This window comes from Silurus meridionalis, chromosome 19 (genome assembly GCF_014805685.1).
Source record: "Silurus meridionalis isolate SWU-2019-XX chromosome 19, ASM1480568v1, whole genome shotgun sequence".
Lineage (NCBI taxonomy): Eukaryota > Metazoa > Chordata > Actinopteri > Siluriformes > Siluridae > Silurus > Silurus meridionalis.
The window spans coordinates 15,237,196-15,256,369 of record NC_060902.1 but is presented as its reverse complement, the minus strand read 5'-3'; the positions used below and the strand labels follow the sequence as shown (position 1 = coordinate 15,256,369).

Sequence of the window (19,174 nt, the reverse complement as noted above, 5' to 3'; positions counted from 1 at the left end):
CAAAGTCCAATGCCTTAGCCACTAAGCTTTCACCTCCCAAGAGGTGTGCAAGCAATGGAATAAAGGTTTTACTGTTTACATGTGCGACATATTTTCCTCGGTTATAATTGTAAAATAGCACTATTACATTTTTCACTCTCAGTCACTCCCACTGTGGTCACTTTTCTGTCTGGCATGGAATCCTCTCCATAAACATGGTGTACAGACACGTGCCAGTTAGATAAATATGCTAATAATCCATGTTATTAGACATCATTAAAGGTCATTAAAAGTGCCATTTACATGTCTAATTCTATTTGTGTCATTTTTGATAGTCAGAGACTCTTCTTGTGCTCATTTCTACAAACGTTTTTTGGTATGGACCCTGTACCAGGGGCTCTGTGCGAGCTCTGTGTACTTCCTGGTTGGAAGGGGTGGGACGCCGCTGCTCGTTTGCACTTTGTACTTCCTGTCTCTGATGGGCCGGGCCCCTCGGCACTTCCTGCCTGGCGGGGTGGAGGGCCGTGCTTTGACCTTGTCTCGCGTGTTTTTCCTGCTGCTTTGTCTCAACAGAGCTGCTTGAAGATGAAGGACGCACTGCACTATCCAGCCAGGTAGGGGAGAAGAAGTGCAAATGGAAAGATGTTCAGGTTTCCAGACGTCCAAGCATCACACAATATAACCATTTGGACCCAATATAACTATTTCTAATGCACTCATTTTGATTTTGAAGTAATATGGCATGAATAGATTAAATCTAAAGACTGGAAAAATTGGAGATCATTGTCCGGTCTCACTTTTTTGATAAAATGAGCAGTTCTTGATCACCATGCCCCCTGAATCAGATTTCCTCATACACATACAGTAGGACAAGTGCTGAGTCTTTCAAGGACACATTTGTGGCATTTCTACTCGAAGGCTTCAGCACAGCAGGAGGGAATTTTTCCACTCTCGCTATTTCAGCTCTCGTTTATTCCTGCCTCTTCCTGTTTCCTGTCTCTCTCTCTCTCCGCATACTTCCTCCCCTGCCTTCACCTATCAGGAGCAGATGAAGTTTCTGGCTGATAGGTGGAGTTTTTTTTTCGAGCTGAGAGAGAACAAACAAGTAACATCTTATCAGGTCCACTTGTAAATGCAGTGTACAGATGGAAATAAATTTGGAATTGCGAGAAATAAAGTCAGAATTGGGCAAACATTTTTTTATGTTGCAGAAATGGGTTTCCACATGAATCTTCTCCTTGCCTTTTGTTTTTTTTCTTACCATTCCCCCACTTTTTTCATTCTGCAGCTTCTGTGTTCATCTGTACAGAGCATCCCAGAGTTTAGTGAGTGGTGCATCAGTAATAATGGTCCACTGAGAAACACAATGGTCTGTGTGCAGTAAATACTTTGCCTCTATGATTTTTTTGTATTCGAATAACTGAAATCGTTTCAGCACTAGAAATAATATCCGACTTCGTCACTTTATTAAAACGTAGCTCATGCAAAACATAAGCGTTATATTGTAATATACTATTACTAAAATTGATAATTCTTGTATATATAGTCAGATAGGCCAATTAACCATTACATACCTGTAACCATATAACATACATGATTTATAACCAGCTTTTAAAGATAATAAGGCATCAAAATTAGGTTTGTTTTTGCCCTCTACATCTTGTTAAGTACTAAAAAATGATGTACTGTACATTGTACATTTTGTACTGCTGTGGAACTGTGTGCAACAGCACCACTAGTGCTCACAAGAAATACACACACAACGCTATTAAAAAGTAGTGGTGAAAAAGTATACAAACCATATACTTGATTTAACCTATGTAGAGATACAGTAGGCAAAATATTACTCCAGTAAGTTAAAGTGCTCCCTTTAAACTTTTACTTAAGCAAAGTATAAATGTATTTGCCTACAAATGTACTTATCCAAATTGCTATAATTTATTATGGCTACAATGTTCCTATTATCATTCTTGTCACAAGACTCTTTGCTTAATCAACTCAGTTTATGTTAAAAGACTCCAATGTTACTCTTAACACACCAATCGATTAATAGAATAATATAAACATTTATATATCTATTACAATTATCATGAGCCCATAACCTTCTTTTCAACTAAGATCGTGCAAATAAGGCCTTTGGTGTCGTGGCAAGTCAGAGTCAGTAGATTCTTTCATTATTCATTCCTCTCAAAACGTTCTGCTTGCTGTTTAACTGCTGAATTGTATTTTTGTGGATACCAGTAGACACCACCAAGCGCGCAATCAAAACAAAATCAGATCGCTTGGTGGCTTGCTGTGTGCATGACCAGTTAAGATTTTATCCACTCATCAATAAACAGGAACGAGTGATTTCACAAAATGTGGTAAAAAGAAAGTTATTTGAAATGTAGTCAAGTTAAACTAAAACTCTTCTCAAATGGAAATACTTCAGTGAAGTACAGATACATGAAAAAGCTAATTAAGTACAGTAACGAATTACATTTACTTTGTTACTGTCCACCACTGTTAAGAAACAAAAAATGAGGTTGAGGCTGATTTCCTCCCAGCCAGTGCATGAATTCATGCAAAGAATCAATAAACCCAAATGAAGTTTGGTTGACTGCATTATCAATGTTTTATCTTGAAATAACTAAAATGATAAAACAAATTAAACAAAAATGACAGATAAAAGAATTATTTTTATGCTGAAAAGAATCCGGTATCTAGAGGGAACCCAAGTGAGAATTACAGACAAAATTTTAAAGAAATTAATAAATGTGTGTCCCACATCATTGTTATAATTATCTGAAAATAAGGCAGATTTTACATAAGATTAAAATTTTGTTGTAGATTTGAAATTTGGAAGGGTTAAATGGTGAAGTGAGCACTACATCCCTTTCTTTTTCTCTTTCTCTTTTTCTCTTTCACTCTCTGGGAGGCTGTATAGGGAAGTGGGATATATCCTTCCTCCCTGCAGAGGCCATGTCATGGGTGGACCGGTCATTGTGAGTCCTGTTTGTTCCACTACACCCACACGCTTTAGGCATTAGCATTACACTGATATAAGTTACACCCAAATTTTAATCAGAGATATCTATATTGGATTTAGTATGTCACACCAATAATATTAAATGTATGCTAAGTACCAATTTAGATTTTTTAGCTTTTTCTGTTTGTTAGTTTTTTTGATCGATGAGAGAAGCAAAGAATGTAGTCAACTACTTAAACACTATAGACTACACTATCAGCTTTATGGACTCCTAAACAAAAGAGACCAACATACATTATATGGACAACTTTTTTTGGACACTCGACTATTAAGACTGGTATGGGTTTTTGGAGCGTCCCATTCCACATGGTGTTTTAGTACCACCAGGTACTGATGTAGTTGAGTTAAGGAGGTCTGAGGTGCAGTCAGTGTTCCAGTTCATCCCAAAGGTGTTTATTTGGGTTGAGGTTGAAAATCTATAGCCAGCCACTTAAGATCTTCCACTCCAACCTCTTCCACTTAAATCAAGGAGCTGGCTTTGTGCACAGTGGCACTGTCATGCTGGAACAGGTTTGGGTTCAAGCAATGGGGAAATGTAGTACATCCAAAGACATCTTTTTTAAATTCTGTCATAACATTTTGGAGGAGGAATAACATATAGCTGATGTCCAAGTGCATGCCAAGTGTCCTACTAATGTATATGGATATTTCAACACTCACAAATTGAGCAATTTAACACGCCGAGCAATGAATATATACCCAACCAGTTGTCCTTTTGCATTTGGTTCATTCAACACTGATAAGTTGAGGGAAGATCTGCAATTTGAGGAACCAACAATGAAGAAAGTACCAGTTTATACCATCTGTATTTGCATGGTGTCCATTCTAGCTATAAATTAATGACTTTAGAAACTATATTATTTATGTATCTGTTTTCTGAGCCTCTACACTCGGGTACTTTAAATAACGTCCCAGTGTTTACTGTTGGAAAGTGCAGAACATGATAATGGAAAAAAAATTCAGTGTAGTTAAAATTATAAAGACCCCCTTAAATAAATAAATATATAGGGTTGTGAGGTTTTTTTAACAAGACAATTTATTTGAAAGGCATCAATCATTTATTTTATTATATCATATTGATGGTCAAATTTCCACTTGATTGCATTCATCAGTAGGGAAGATGTTAAGTTGTATGTAGTGACCTTTGGATAGAGGTCTAGTTACTAAGACTGAAGCAACATGGGAATATAATAAAGACAACAGTAGAATGTAGAGGCCCTTGTCTGTGTGAGTAATTTTCCATTTATTGCATTTTATGGCACTTGATGGTTAAAAGCCTTGTTCAAGGGCCCAACAGTGACAGCGTGGTAGTGGTGGTGATAGTTAAACTTGACCATCCAATCAAAGGTCAGTAGTTACTATTTCCACAAATTACGTTTCAATTACATTTCCATTTATGGCATTTGGCAGACACCTTTATACTAAACAACTTACAATAATCGTATTTATACAACTGAGCAGTTGATGGTTAAGGGTCCTGCTCAAGGACCAGAAGCAGCAATTGGGATTTGACATAATGACCTTCCAATCAAAAGTCCATCCATGTCTTAACCACTGAGTTAGTTACTAGTACTAGTTGTCCACAACCATGAAGTCCACGGTATTGCAGATAGAGAGTTTTTTCAACTGCATAGACAACAGAAGCAGCTTGGAGACAGGAGTTTCGCTCTGAGCATCTAAAAGAAACCCGTCAGTGGGAATCTTTAACTGTTTTGGTGTTTTGCTTGAGCAACATTCTCATTATAATGTCACTACTGCTTTCCTGCCAGATATCCTTCATGATGCATTAGCGAACCTGACAGGCAGCCTTGTCAACCTAATGGAAATAAAACTCACTAAAGTTATCAAGTAACAAACAATCATTTTTTGAATACAGTTTGGGTTGTTAACAGGAAATTAAGCACACAACTTAGAGATTCTTTTTAAAAGATGACAATACACTTTAAATATCATCTCCGCTCATGTTGAAAAAAGATTGGTTGCTCCAAATGTATGTAGATGTTTTGCAATGGCCCAGAAATTTTATTTAAAATTACTGTTTTCTTGTGTCAATCCTAAATAATTTGTCTCTTCAATTTAAAAAATTCCTTGCACCAACCTGCTGTCAAATGAATTTCAATTTCTGGGAAATAGATGTTGTGCCAAATTTAAAATAATTTGTATCTTCAAGCTGAAAAAATTGCTTGCTCTGACCTGTTGGACATTGTTTTTCTTGGGAAATAAATGACAATTTCAGCCAAATATACTGATTAATGTTGAGTCCAAATATTTTCTGTGAATTATTACCTCAGATGTTTTATTTTTTTTTTTATTTTGTGTACTTGCAATGATATGCTTTCTTACTCCTCTTCACCACAGCAATATAGCACTTGTTAATGACCTGCCCTGACTCACTAGAGTGCATGCAGGCTATTATCTCTGGCTTAATGATGGGACTGGGGTTAATCATCCTGCACTTACTCTCCATCTAATTGCCATGACCCACAAGTGTGGAGTTTTTTAGTTTTTTATTCTTTTGCTTCTTGTAACTGGATAATGGCCTGCACAAAGGCAAATGAGGTTTACCTTTTATTGGTAGGACAAATAAACATGCCCGCTCTATAATGGAGTGCTTGTTAGTTACATGATATAATACGGAAGGCACTGAAAGCTCAAGTACTCCTGGAAAATATTACATGGCTTTAGCGTTATAATCATTTACCAGCACCATGGGCGTAATCACACACTGTCCGTTAAGATCTTTTTCTTTTAGTGCCAAGAAGCTTTTTAGGCTTTGTTTAACTTTAAATTTAACTTGACAAATGTACTGTAATTAAAAATGCAAAAGCTGTTGACTGAGAGTGCATACTGCATACTGTTAAACAAATCAAATGAATAAACTGGATCACAGATAGATTCTAACAAACGACCACAAAACACTGAGTTTTTTAACTTTACGTTACATTTACAGCATTTGTCAGACACCCTTATCCATTACGCTATTTATCATATTCATACAACTAAATAGTTTGGTGTAGCTGGGATTTGACCTTAAAACCTTAATTTTCAATGTCCCACATGTTAACCATAAAGCTACCAGATATACACTATTCAATCAGCCAATCATGTGGCAGAAACGCAATACATAAAATAACGCTCATACAAGCCAAAAGCTTCAGTGTTTTATCATGTCAAACCTAAAAGTAAAGAAAAAGGTGATTTCATTGACTTTGACCATGTAGCCATGCAGAATAATTTGAGGATTTATTTTTCAATGGCTGATCTTAATACACAACAATCTCTCATTTTTCCTTAGAATGGTGCAGAAAACAAAAAACAGCCAAAGAAATAACAACTCGGATGCTACAGGACAGCTACAATGTCTAATGTAGGCACATTTTACAACTATTATAAGAAGAAAAGAAAATGCTGAGACATGCAGGAGTCCACATCAGGTTGCCTTCTTTGTCAGCCAGGACCTGGAATCTGATTCTACAGTGGGCATGGACTTAACAAAAATGTGGAATAATCTGTTGTTTTGCATCAATTTCTCGTGTTAATCCACGATCCCTCTCATACCTCGACTCATCTATTAGTCTGTCAGTTTTCACAAATGGGAACTTGTTCCTCTGCCATTATCTCTGTGAGATGAAATGAACAAGCGCACAAAACTTCTATTCAAACCAGAAGGACTGAAAACAAGCTGAAGGTTTGATGTCCAGAAGCTGATCCAAGGTGTGAACAGGCTTTGATTAAACACAATGTTTTCCTTAGCATGCGCTTCATTTAAATCAAGCTAAAAGGATTGTTTTAAAGCTTTCAGTCAGGTGATGGATGAGTGCCATTGATCTTGGTATAAATAAACCCGTGTTCGCAGTAAGAGGCAGGAATTCTGACTTGCCGTGCATGTGTGCGTGTGTGTGTGTGCATGTGCATGTGTGTGTGCATGTGTGTGTGTGTGTGTGTGGGTCATGCTGTGCCGGGCCTGAATGATCGCTAACTCTGACACATGTGTGCTTGTAACACTAACATCCCTAAACGCACAGGAAATTAAATGCTCCGCTGAGGTAATAAGGAGCGTAAATCTACAAAACACAAGACATAGACGCATATCTCTATATCACCGTAGGCACGAGAGAACGTCTCGTAACATGACACAAGAGCCCGTAAATTTGTGAATTATTTAAAAGCGCATGATTTACATCAAGAAATTGCGGGTGGGGTGTTTGTATACAGCAAGGAAATAAGAAATTCCTAGAAAGCACGTGAATTCATTATAAATAGAACATAAATTGTTTGACATTGAGCCATGACATCTATTGTATGATATTATACATTATTTTGGTTTTCAGGCTTCTGTACTGTTTATCTTGACAAGATATTTTGGAAGGGTTGTTAGATGGACTGAAAATTCCAGAATGCACAGGTATAGGATTAATTTTATTAGCTCAAAAAGTTGATGCTTTAAAATCTGATTTGTTTGATAAGAGACCTATAGACTAAAAGACAAGAGAGAGGTGTTTACCTGAAGGAAACATACCCCCAAATCTTGAAGTTCATACAATCAGCTACTTTTAATCATTTTTTATACTAAAAAGCTGTTCAAATGGGATCCAAGACAATGGAGCAGTTTTCCATTTTTCAGACAGGCATCCCCAACATTGACATTTTGAAATCCAAAATGTATTTTACAAGGTATTTGTAGGTTCTATAGTATCAGGTCTTCTGTTTTTGTTATGCCCTTTTTCTGTATTTTAGTTTTTTTATGTCTTCAGCTGAATTCCAACTGGTGCCATTACCAACCCTCAACAGGCAATATAGGAAAATAACTAAAATGACAACAGAGCAACATCAATGCAAGAGAGTTGAAGAACAATGCACAAAAGTCCATTCTAAAATAAAGATTCTGCACCATTGAAAATCAAATATTAATAACAAATATCTATATGTAAATTTTTCTGGGTTTAAATTAGTCAAATATGGCATTTTTTCCCCTTCAAACCATAATAATTAAAAATAACATTTCTGGCGGGGTTTTTTTTATTCACATTACACTGCAGTGCTAAACAAAAAAGCAGACATCACTTGCCAAGCTTTTGTTGTAAGTGGAGAAAAATGAGCGGCAATTAGCCACCTCAAGCAAACAAATTTCTCCAAATTAATCATAAATACCACCCAGAGCTAATTGCTCCCAAATCTTAACCAGGCTTTACAAGTGTGTGAGTAATGAGTCGTGTAGGCGAATGTTCAGGGCTAAACAAGGTTCATTTTCCGTCGCGGCTTCACACCGTATGACTTCGGTTTCAGTATCCAAATAACCGAACTCACCATCCGTTTCATCGTCAGATCCGTTCGTTAACCGGAGGCGTTTACAGCTCATTTACAAGCACCGCAAGTGACAAAGCGGAGACAAAATACCGCTCAGGCAGATGAGCTCTACCTATTGGCCATGGTGATGAATTGTTTTAGCTGAAGGCCTGAAATCTCACGTAGCTGTCACAGCCTTTAAGCCTGTGCGTGTGCGGAACAGGGATTTTGGGTAAAAGAGACAGCTTTGATGGCTTATTGTTGAGCTGTGAATTTCACAGTAGGTGTCATCAATTTAACGGCGCAGCCGTACAAAGCCATAAGAACAGCAATAACCGAGACAGCAGGTAAAGTTACTACGTTATAGCTGTCTGTAATATATAGACTTTACTCTATTAGAGATGTAATCGTACATCACTGTCTGTAGATCCATCACCTGATAAGGTCCTATTTCTGTTTGTATGTGTCTACTGGTAATGCCAAAGAATACTAAACCAACACAGACTTTTTTTTTTGCAAGAAACAAGAGTCTTGTTGACATAGAATGAGGTCGTACAGCAAGAGAAACTGTTTTGTCAAAACCCAAGGCAACTTCAAATTAAAAAATTGGGCTCGTAATTCCATTTTAGCACCATTTATGGGAATGATTTTGACAAATAAAACCTCCCCCCGCAGGCATCGCAGTAATGTAACCATGTCTAAAATGCAGTATACGTTTCGCCCTTGTCCTCTTAGCCATCTAAAAGGATGAATAAATGATGCTTTTTAAAAATTGCAGAGGAAGAAAATGGCGATTTATGTATAACATCTCCACAATGTAAAACATATTAAGGTAAATCTTTTACACTGACATATAATATGCATTGGATATAAAATATGCACAGAACGTGAGATTAGCTGATCTAAGCTCGAAGATTGCCTGCTAAAAGAAATTGATATTCCTCACTGACCAGCGGGTAATATTTGGTTTTAATGCTAGCACTAAAATGCAAATGAAAACAACATGACCCATTTCTATCTAGCACGATGTTACAACATGTTTAATGGACAGTTCAAAGATTTCACATGATTGCTTTCATTATCGAAAAACTTTCATTATTCATTATGTTGGTTCTTGTTTTTAAATCTCTTTCTAGCAAGCTGTATGCTAATTGTTGCTGTGTTAATCTTTCACCAACAGAACCAGACATCTGTGGTACAGTAGCGCTTTACAACAACAAAATCACTAGTTTAAACAAACGCACTTGTTTCTGATAGGATGTCTAGTATTAGCATGAGTTCATACCATTACCAAATATGCCAGCTAGACAGTTGAGAATTATGTAATTTATTTAGCCATGTAAGGAATCAAACCAAACAGGGCATACTGTTTAAGGAAAATTATTCACACAATTCAATAGTTGACTGGATTTTCCTATAACGTCATATAACATACTTTTTATCCATTTGTAGCTCTTAGGCCATGTCTACACTAATACATTTTAGTTTGCAAATGCATATTTTTCTCTCCATATTGGACCAAGGGGCTTTTAAAAATGATGGCGCATTTTTAGTCATGTGACGGTGCCTTCCCTCGACATCGCGTTGACATTTCAAAATCTGGAAAGTAAATAAACTCCAGGCGGAAATGATACCGACGAAGCGTCTTAAGCTTAAGACTTAAGCGTTTTCAGACGTTTCCTTCTAGGAAACAACTGAGAATGATAGTGTGGATGCGGAGCATTTTTAGACGGAAACGCTGTTTTCAAATTTATCCGGATTAGTGTTTAAGTACCCTTAATGATGACGAATGCCTGTCGAAAGACACTACTTACACTAGAGGCAAATGTCTCTTTTTGAGTCTCTTGAATGAGCTGTTACTATAGTAACTATAGAGTTCATTGATATGGACTTGACCTAGAGCCAACATCTGACCTATTAGATTGGATTTATGTAATGATTTATGATGTATTTTATATTTAAAAAGGGAATCAATTGTTTATGGGTAAATATAGTTTATAGAGTTTATTAGTGTTTTCTTTAGGACCCCATTTGTTATAAAAAAAAAAATGTTTATATAAGTATTGTTACTGGGTTTCCAGTTGAGGCTGTAATGTTAATGCAGGGTTAATGTTACAACCTTGAGAAAACCTCTACAGTGTTTATACCTTGTATAGCTTAGAGGGAAAAAACAGTGTGCTTTACATTGTTCTCTTCTTCATATTCTTTTCTCTCTCCCTCTCACACTCCCTTTCTCTCTATCTCTCTCTCTCTTTCTAACTCACTCTGCCTCTCAGTGGACTCAGCTTATGATGAAATGTACGCCAGCAAAGCAGCCCACATTCCCCCATGTCCTCTCCCTACCCGGCACTTCATTAAAGGTGTAGTATCTCTTCGAGACATCTTCCTGCTCCTCAACAACACTATTCAATACTTTTTCATTTCCCGCCTTCATCCACAAAGCATTTTATTGATAATATGAAAAGAAAAAAAAATCGCACAACCCACACTCTTGTGTATTACTGCTACAAAGAATCGGTACAGTGCACAATGCAGATCCTGTTCATCGATCTCCATTCACGTCTTGACCCTTCCGGACATGATTCCTAGACAGAGTGGTAATGTAAAAGGCATTGGGGCATTAATGTGGCCATCATCAGCCACAAACACATAAATAGAACAATAGAAGCAGAATAAGAAGACTATGCAAAAAAAATGTGAATCAAGCAAAATAGAGAGAGAGAGAGAGAGAGAGAGAGAGAGAGAGAGAGAGAGAGAAGGAGAGAAGGAATATCAGTGAGAAAATTAGCAAGAGCTCTCAGAATGGTTTGAATGCTTTTATATGCAGTCCACTCACATGCACAATATTATTAGTCATAAAAATCCTGATGGTGTCCTTATTCTCAAAAGTGCCCCACTATGAAAGCAGTACAGCCTCCCATGTAGGTTTAATGCCCCTAATACACAGCACAAGGGGGGGGAGCACAGAACACGATGTGTCTTCTTATCAAACCTGGATAACAATCAGGCAATTGTAATTAAGTTATACACTTTCAAAATGTAACCTGGTACATGTCATATATCAGCCCAGACTCATAGCATTTCATGATATAGCCACAAAATGTAATCTAGTGATTAGTGTTCATAGACACGAATTTCCCTCTTTTTCCATTTCACTAAAGATGACTTTCTATGTAATGTATTTTAAAAGGAAGTATTTTTGGTGTTTCCGCCAAAGCTTTCATTCTCCCACTGGATACCACAGACCCTGTATTGTTTTCTCTTATTTGTTATTAATTTTGAATCTTCAAGCACCATTAATCAACATTTAAGCAGGAGATTTTATCCTTAAAAACTATAATCACACTCTTGATATCAACCCAAATGAGGATGGATTCCCCTTTTGAGTCTGGTTCCTCTCAAGGTTTCTTCCTCATAACATCTAAGGGAGTTTTTCCTTGCCACAGTCACCATGGCTGCTCATCAGGGATAAATACCCATCGTTCAACTTAACTGTTAAATTATGTAAAGCTGCTTTGAGACAATGTCTTTTGTGAAAAGCGCTATAGAAATAAACTTGACTTGACTTGACTTGAGGAGTGATCACACAACTCATTAGAGAGGGTCGGGAAAGGAGAGGAGACCTCACTGTGTTATGGTTGGACCTTGCTAATGCGTATGGAGCCATACCTCACAATTTGATTGTGCTTGTTCTTCAGCGACATCCTGTTCCCAGCAAAACTGTGGATTTGATTCTGGATTATTGCAGCAAATTCAGGATAAGAGTCACCTCTGGGGCAGGTACATCAGACTGTCATCGGCTAGAGAAATGGCATAGTTAATGATGTTAAATGACAAAAGAATAATTTTTAAAACCCAAAAAATTATTTTATGGTTATATTATTTATTTGTTGTCTAAGTTTCCGAGTAAATTTGTTTCGATTTAATTGGAATTTAATTCATTTATTTTTTTTGTTTATTGTTTTATAAACTGAGTTTCTTTAATTCAGTTTTATGGTTGTATGTATGTGTGTATGTGTGTATCTGTGTGTGTGTGTGTGTGTGTGTGTGTGTGTGTGTGTGTGTGTGTGTGTGTGTGTGTGTGTGTGAGTCTCTGTCAAAACCCCTCATCAAGTTTTTAATATTGAGTCCTTGTGCAGTATCTCAGGACGTGTCAAGCTGTTAGTAAACACTTCAAGTTTCCCAAAGCAATGTTGATATGGTTTCTGAGAAATCCCTATTCCATTCCAAGACATTTAGATCTTTAGACAGTTATCAAATATTTTATATTTGAGTACATGTGCTTGTGTTGAATTGATTGGATGAATTTGGGGAATTTGTTTATTGGAGATGCTTGCTGTAAAAAAAAAATCTATAAACAAGTGTGAGTTGAATGTCTTTTAACATTTAACTTTCAACCATCGTCAAGGCCAAAACCAGTTTGAATGTTTTTAGATTGCCAGATCTCTATGTCAAATTAACCTAGCCATTTGTCAGGTGTAGCAGTATGTAAGGTTGGTGCAGGACATGTATGAGGACAGTGTGACAGCAGTTAAGTGTGCAGTAGGAACGACAAGGTTCAAGGTGGACGTGGGACTGCATCAAGGATCGCCTCTGAGCCCTTTCCTGTTTGCAGTGGTGATGGTATATCGGTAGAAAAATGCTGAGGATGAAGACGCCAGGAAGGAGGAAATAAGGAAGAGCAAGGAGGAGGTTAATGGATGTGGTGAGGGAAGAAATGCAGGTAATTGGTTTGAAAGAGGCAGATGTAGAGAACGGATGATCCGCTGTGGCGACCCCTAATGTGAGCAGCTGAAAGAAGAAGAGGAAGATCTTTATGTTGGATTGATGTTTAGAAGTCACCACCATTAATAGAAGAAAAAGATTACAAAAAATGTCGCTACCGATTCAGTTGTAGTGCAATTGATCCAGTAATGGGATTCTGGGAGATTATATATGAGGAATGACGACGGTGAGGGAAGGATTTTTTCCACAAACATGGTTATATAATACAACTTGCAGTGAAATCTAAACCTAAATGACTACACAATACATTTAGCATTTATAAAAAGAACTATGAATAAGATAAGATAAAATATATTACATAAATATAAGCAGTAGTTAAAATACTACAAATGAATATTTAAATATTTAAAAGGAAAGTACAAATTGTATGGAATGTAATAATGTGGGCAATAACACAAAAACAGTAACATAAAGAATATAAGGTGTTGAGCACAAAATGCATAATGTCACGAATATGCTTGGGTAGGGGCAGAATTAGTCAATTTGAAAGAAATCCAGTAAAACCAACACATTTTACGTGTATTCCTTAATGTAGTGACCTCATCTCAGATTCCATATTTAAAATAAAAAAGCTGGTCATCTTACAGAATATTATTCAGCGGGAACTATGAACGATTCAGGACCTAGAACGACGCTAAAATCCTTGAATGCATATTTTACGAAATAAGCTTGGACCTGTCAATACTCTAATGTACTTTATTGTATAAACACACACACTCAGAAACAACCACACAAAGATCGATGCATGTTTGAGGTTTCTCTGAGTGTAAGCAACGTTAAAACTGCCACATAAATCAAATCAGACATGTTTCGAGTTGGCGAGAGGTTCGAGAGTAATAGAGTTCAAAGCGTTTCAGTAAGCCGCAGTCGCATATGTGGAAACAAGCCCCCTTATATTTGTGAACATGTCCCCTGGGCTCTGGGCAATAAAATGACTTTGAAACGATCGGCTTTTGGTTTTAGCGCCTCTTACATAGGATACCTTCAGCAGAAGCAGATTTGTGCGGGAATGATGGACAACAAACTCGTGATGAAGTGATTTTAGCCGCAGATTTGTTCACAAATCAATGGAAAACAAAAACAAAAACCTAAAAATAAATACAATGCTGTTATAAGAAAATATTGAACAATGGGGTGTCACTTAACAAACCCAGACAAAGTGTATCACATATGTACTGTTGCTTAATTTAGATATTTGTCCTGTAAAAGCACATGTTTATTTTTATTACAAAATGACAAGTGATTACATTTTTATATATATTTATAGTTACATTAGAATTGTGGAATCTACACAGGACAAGTTACTTCCTCATCACTTATATTAGAGCAACTGTTATTAGTCACTTAGTAACTCCATGACCAATCAGAATTAAGAATGGAATAGTGACATAAATCAATGCATCTTTTGAATAAATACTGGGAATGAAAGATAATTAATCACTGATCTTGTGACTGGAATAAATGTGTTCTCTGTGAGTGTTTGCTAATAATGTAACTATATAATCACTAATGTGTAAGTTCATTACGCGTGACAGTAGCACACTGGCGCTTGTTATTAGAGTGGAGGATTGGAGTGAATATTGATTATGGCACTGAGATGTTGAGAGAAGTTGCTTGGTAAACGTGAGCAGCCGATGAAAACATGAATTTGATGAATTTACTCATTCAAGGAAAATGAATTGATTGTTATTGTGGGTTAATTTAGATGACTGTCACTCAGGTATGCATGATATAAACATGATATGCTACTGCACTGGGGAAAAATCTATTCTATTCTATTCTATTCTATTCTATTCTATTCTATTCTATTTTATTCTATTCTATATATAATCTCTTCTCTAGCATTCTAGTGAATGTTATTCTTTTCTATTCTATATGTTCACTTACATTCGGCTTTTAATTTGAACACGTTTATTCTAACTGCATATTATATATTTATTTTATTATCTCTATTCTATCTGATTTAATCCTAATCTAATTTTACATATTCTCTTTAAATTCTATTCTATTCTCTTCCATTTGCATCAGTTGTTCTATTCTACCTCATTTATATTAAAAACAAATTCTATTCTATTCTATTCTATTCTATTCTACTTTAATATAATTGAATTGTCTCTCCTTATGTTGTATTCTGTTCTGTTCAGCTATTGTATATTCTATCATTCTTTTTCTTCTATTCTAATTTAAGTTTTTCTGTCCTGTCCTACTTTTAATTTCTTCACTTTCAACTCTATTCTATTCTATGGTCACATCCTATTTCAAACTTTGCCTATTCTATTCTCTTCAGTGACCTTACTTAGCTTAATCTCTTCTCTTCACATTCATTTAAATAAAACATTTGTTTAAACTCATTTATCTTCTTTTTTAATATTCTCTCATATCCTCACATATTCTAATGATCTATTCTATTCTCCTCTATTCAGATTTTATCTCCATACCTGAATTTGCATCTCTTCTCTTTTTTCCTCTTTGCTCCTCTTACTCCTCGTCTTCCCTCACACTGGTATCTCAAGGTCACTTTGTCCAAACCCAGCAGGACAACTTTCGCATGTCACAGACACTCTAACGCAAGCAGACAGCTGCGTTTCTAATCACGCTCTATGACAACTCATTTCGCTTTTACGAGCCAAAGTGCCATTCGTTTAGATAATTTCCATCCAGCCATGTGTGCCTGATCGAATTTGCGAGAACGCTTCTCGCCATATCATCCACAATCTTTTAATAACGGCCAAATGAGTTCAAACAGCTCTGATGGCTCTAAATGAATTAGCTCTTATGGAAGGTGTAATATAAATGCATCAGTGAATCAGAAGCAGAAGAGTAGCGCTGTGATAGAGATAAAGAAGATAAAGAAACGATGCACTCTTAAGATCTTGCCCATCTCCTGCTGGCTTTGAGAAATCACTCTTGCCTCTAGTCAACACTTCACATTATTACAGAGCAATGAAAAGCAAATTTGAAACAGAGATGGTGGTCTCCTGGCCAAGCACAAGTGCCCCGATAGCAGCGAGCATGATGAAATATAGAGGCACTTGGTAGGAAAAAATTGTGGGAACATTCAGAAAGGCAGAATAAATTCGAATAAATTCATACCAGCAGATTTTAGCTGAATTGTGCTTAGTCAGCAAAGAAGTGAGCTAAAATAAACTTAGAAATACTGCTTTAACGTTTTAGAAAGAGTAGAAATAGTGCTTAAACATTTTTCATAGAACACCAAAAAAATATTTGTATTTATTATAACAGTACAGTATAAATAGATACATGAAATAAGTAAAAAAAAAAAAAAACATGTCACAGGTGCACACATTAGAACAGCAAACCATTAACCAAGGACCTGGAACCTGGAACCTGGAACCAAAAGTTTTCACATTTACAGCATCATCTAATTTCATCATCATCAAAGGTTCAAAGGATTTGAACAGATTCCTCCAGGTCAGAAAGATCTACCACCTTCCATAGTGTTACATGGCACACATGAATGTCACATATAAACACTATATTGTGTATTCCTTCAAGCTCACATGTATGTGCACAGGTAGATTTAATGGTATACTGTATATTTATGAACACTATAAGTTACAGCTACACATCTTCACACTGTCCACGTTGGCAAAACACAAAGCCCTGGTGTGTCACCAACGAGAGGATGAGCAACATTTGAAATCTTGGTTTGATTGTATGTGCCTTCCAGTCCTGGGGCCAATACGGAGGGTGAAGATGAATGATGTAATAAAGGCAAGGTCCTTCTTGATGTCTCTTTATGTCCGTGTTTGGTCTTTAATAAGGGAGGTGCGCGGAGGGAGTTGTCCATGAGTTTTATTACAAACGATACTTGGTACAAGAGCAAGTGAGGATCTGAAACTACATGGTGTTTAAACTTATAGCATGTTTCCAGTCTGACACTATGGTGGGTTGGGAGAGCAAGCTTATTTGACATCTGAATCACTGGTACACTAGTACTGCCATGTTCCTCTGTTCTTCTGAACCTGCTTGATACAGTATGACATTGGTGTATAATTCTTTACACTTATACACTACTAATGCAGTGGGTCCTTTTGCTTGAAACTACAGTATTTGCAGAAACAGTTCACCAAATCTCACATAGATGCTCCTCAGTTGGAGACTTTCCAAGCGTTGTTCTCATCATTTTGTGCATTGCTGCATATAGTCACTCTCTTTGGTCGGTAGCTGGTTTGCTAAAGTGTAAACCTAGCAAGAGGCTGAAGAAAATGGTGTCAGAATACATAAAAAACGATTCTTATCTCAGTTTAGGATTCATGTTTTGCAGGAGTTTCATTGGGTTCTTCTGAAAACTCTTAAAAGTAGGTCAGTATGTACACTGTATGTTGATGAATTACTACCTATTATATGGAAAAACATGATACCTGAAAACATCATTCAGAGTGTTGGCCATTTTTTAGCTCAGACCTCACTGTTTCAGATTTTAAGATCAGGTGGCTTCTTCATGCTGAATATCCAGCATTAAATGCATTAAATCAATTATGAACTGACGGGTAAGCGTCATGTCATATTGTTGCGTAAAAATACATAATTCTCGCAGTCAGGGGTCTCCCAAGAACATTTTACATCCCAATTTTACCCTGTAATGTTATTGTGCCAGATTTTCAGTCAAACACATTCATCATGAAGAAGAAAAACAGGTGAATAACGGTTATTGTGGGAAAGCATTGTGGTGCGGATCAATCAGGGAGCAAAACAGGAAAATTATGTCATGGAGCCACACGGCAACATGTTATGGTGCATATAAATGTTCAGAACAGATTTGATTGGAAAGTGTGACAAGAGGTTTGCTCTGTCAGTGCGACAGCAGAATTGTGTGGTGTGCTAATGAGGTGGGCCGCAGAACAGAAATGGAAATTGTGCCGAGCAGATTTTTGCTGATGTGATCACAGCATGGGCATAAACGATGATGTGTCATTGGCCATTCATCCTTGACTTTGTCTGCCTCTCTCTCTCTCTCTCTCTCTCTCTCTGTGTGTGTGTGTGTGTGTGTGTATGTGTGTGTGTGTGTGTGCATGTGATTGGAGCACATATGGTTTTCAGGTGACTTCAGCACGGCTTTGCTCTCCAGAGACAAACACAAGAGCAGCTCATTAATGACATACCACCATTCTCTCTCTCTCTCTCTCTCTCTCTCTCTCTCTCTCTCTCTCTCAGGAAGGAACTCCCAAGGCTCACATTTTACATTAAAATCCTACATAGAAATATGCACAGCATTGCAGTTTGAAGAATCCTGCCAGTCCAATATTTTGAGATGCTGAGATTCTTTTCTGTTTAAATACAAGTATTGTAGTTATTACATTAGAAGGCATTTTCACTAGATAAACTATTTTGTAGAAACAAAGAAATATTTGTTATCTGATTTATACAACTGAGCAATTGAGGGTTAAGGGCCTTGCTCAAGGGCCCAGCTGTGGCAGTTTGGGAGTGGTGGGATTTGAACTCCTTGCGATTAGAAGTCCAGTGTTTTAAGCACTGGGCTAACTCTCCCCCATACGGTTCTTCTGTATAACTTACTGGTTGTCTTTGAGGACAATAATCTATAAATACAAACAAAGCATGTTTAAAGCAGATGATTGTGTAGTTTTACTCATAACTTTGTAAAACATTGTAAATATGGACAATTACAGCGATTGCTGCTATTAGAATTGAAAACAGCAGCCATCTGTGAATTTGAGGATTTGATCTCAGCGTTGAGGGAGCACAGCTGACATCTTGTACATGGTGCACCACTGAGACCCAGACAAGCTGTTCTGGTGTCAAATTGAATGCCGAAAGAGACGCTGTCATGGCTGCAACAATATTAAGAATTTTTAACAGGTCTGTCTGAAAACTATATTTTGTAACCCTACTGATACTTTCGATCTCGCCTCAAAGCTTTTAAGAAATGATCTAGCTGCCATTAGGGGCTAGAAAAAAAAGATATTTATAAACGTGGTATCTACATCCTTTCAGTTCCACTAAGTTGAAAGATGTAAAAACAGTTACAGGAAAAACTCAAGACCCGACCAGGCACTTTTTTTTTTTACTTTCTTGTGCCTATTGTTGCTCTTAGCAGCCAGACGACCTGAACGA

General features: G+C 36.9%; 1 long non-coding RNA gene across 2 annotated transcripts; it reads left to right on the top strand.

Annotated features, from left to right (window-relative positions):
- The first annotated feature begins 508 nt into the window (after positions 1-508).
- Positions 509-11,656, top strand: LOC124402396. Of its 2 annotated transcripts, XR_006928709.1 has the most exons (4): positions 509-593; positions 2,897-2,963; positions 6,303-6,721; positions 10,570-11,656. It is a non-coding gene; the product is annotated as an uncharacterized LOC124402396 (long non-coding RNA). The 2 variants fall into 2 exon arrangements; XR_006928708.1 differs by lacking the exon at positions 2,897-2,963.
- The last annotated feature ends 7,518 nt before the right edge of the window (positions 11,657-19,174 follow it).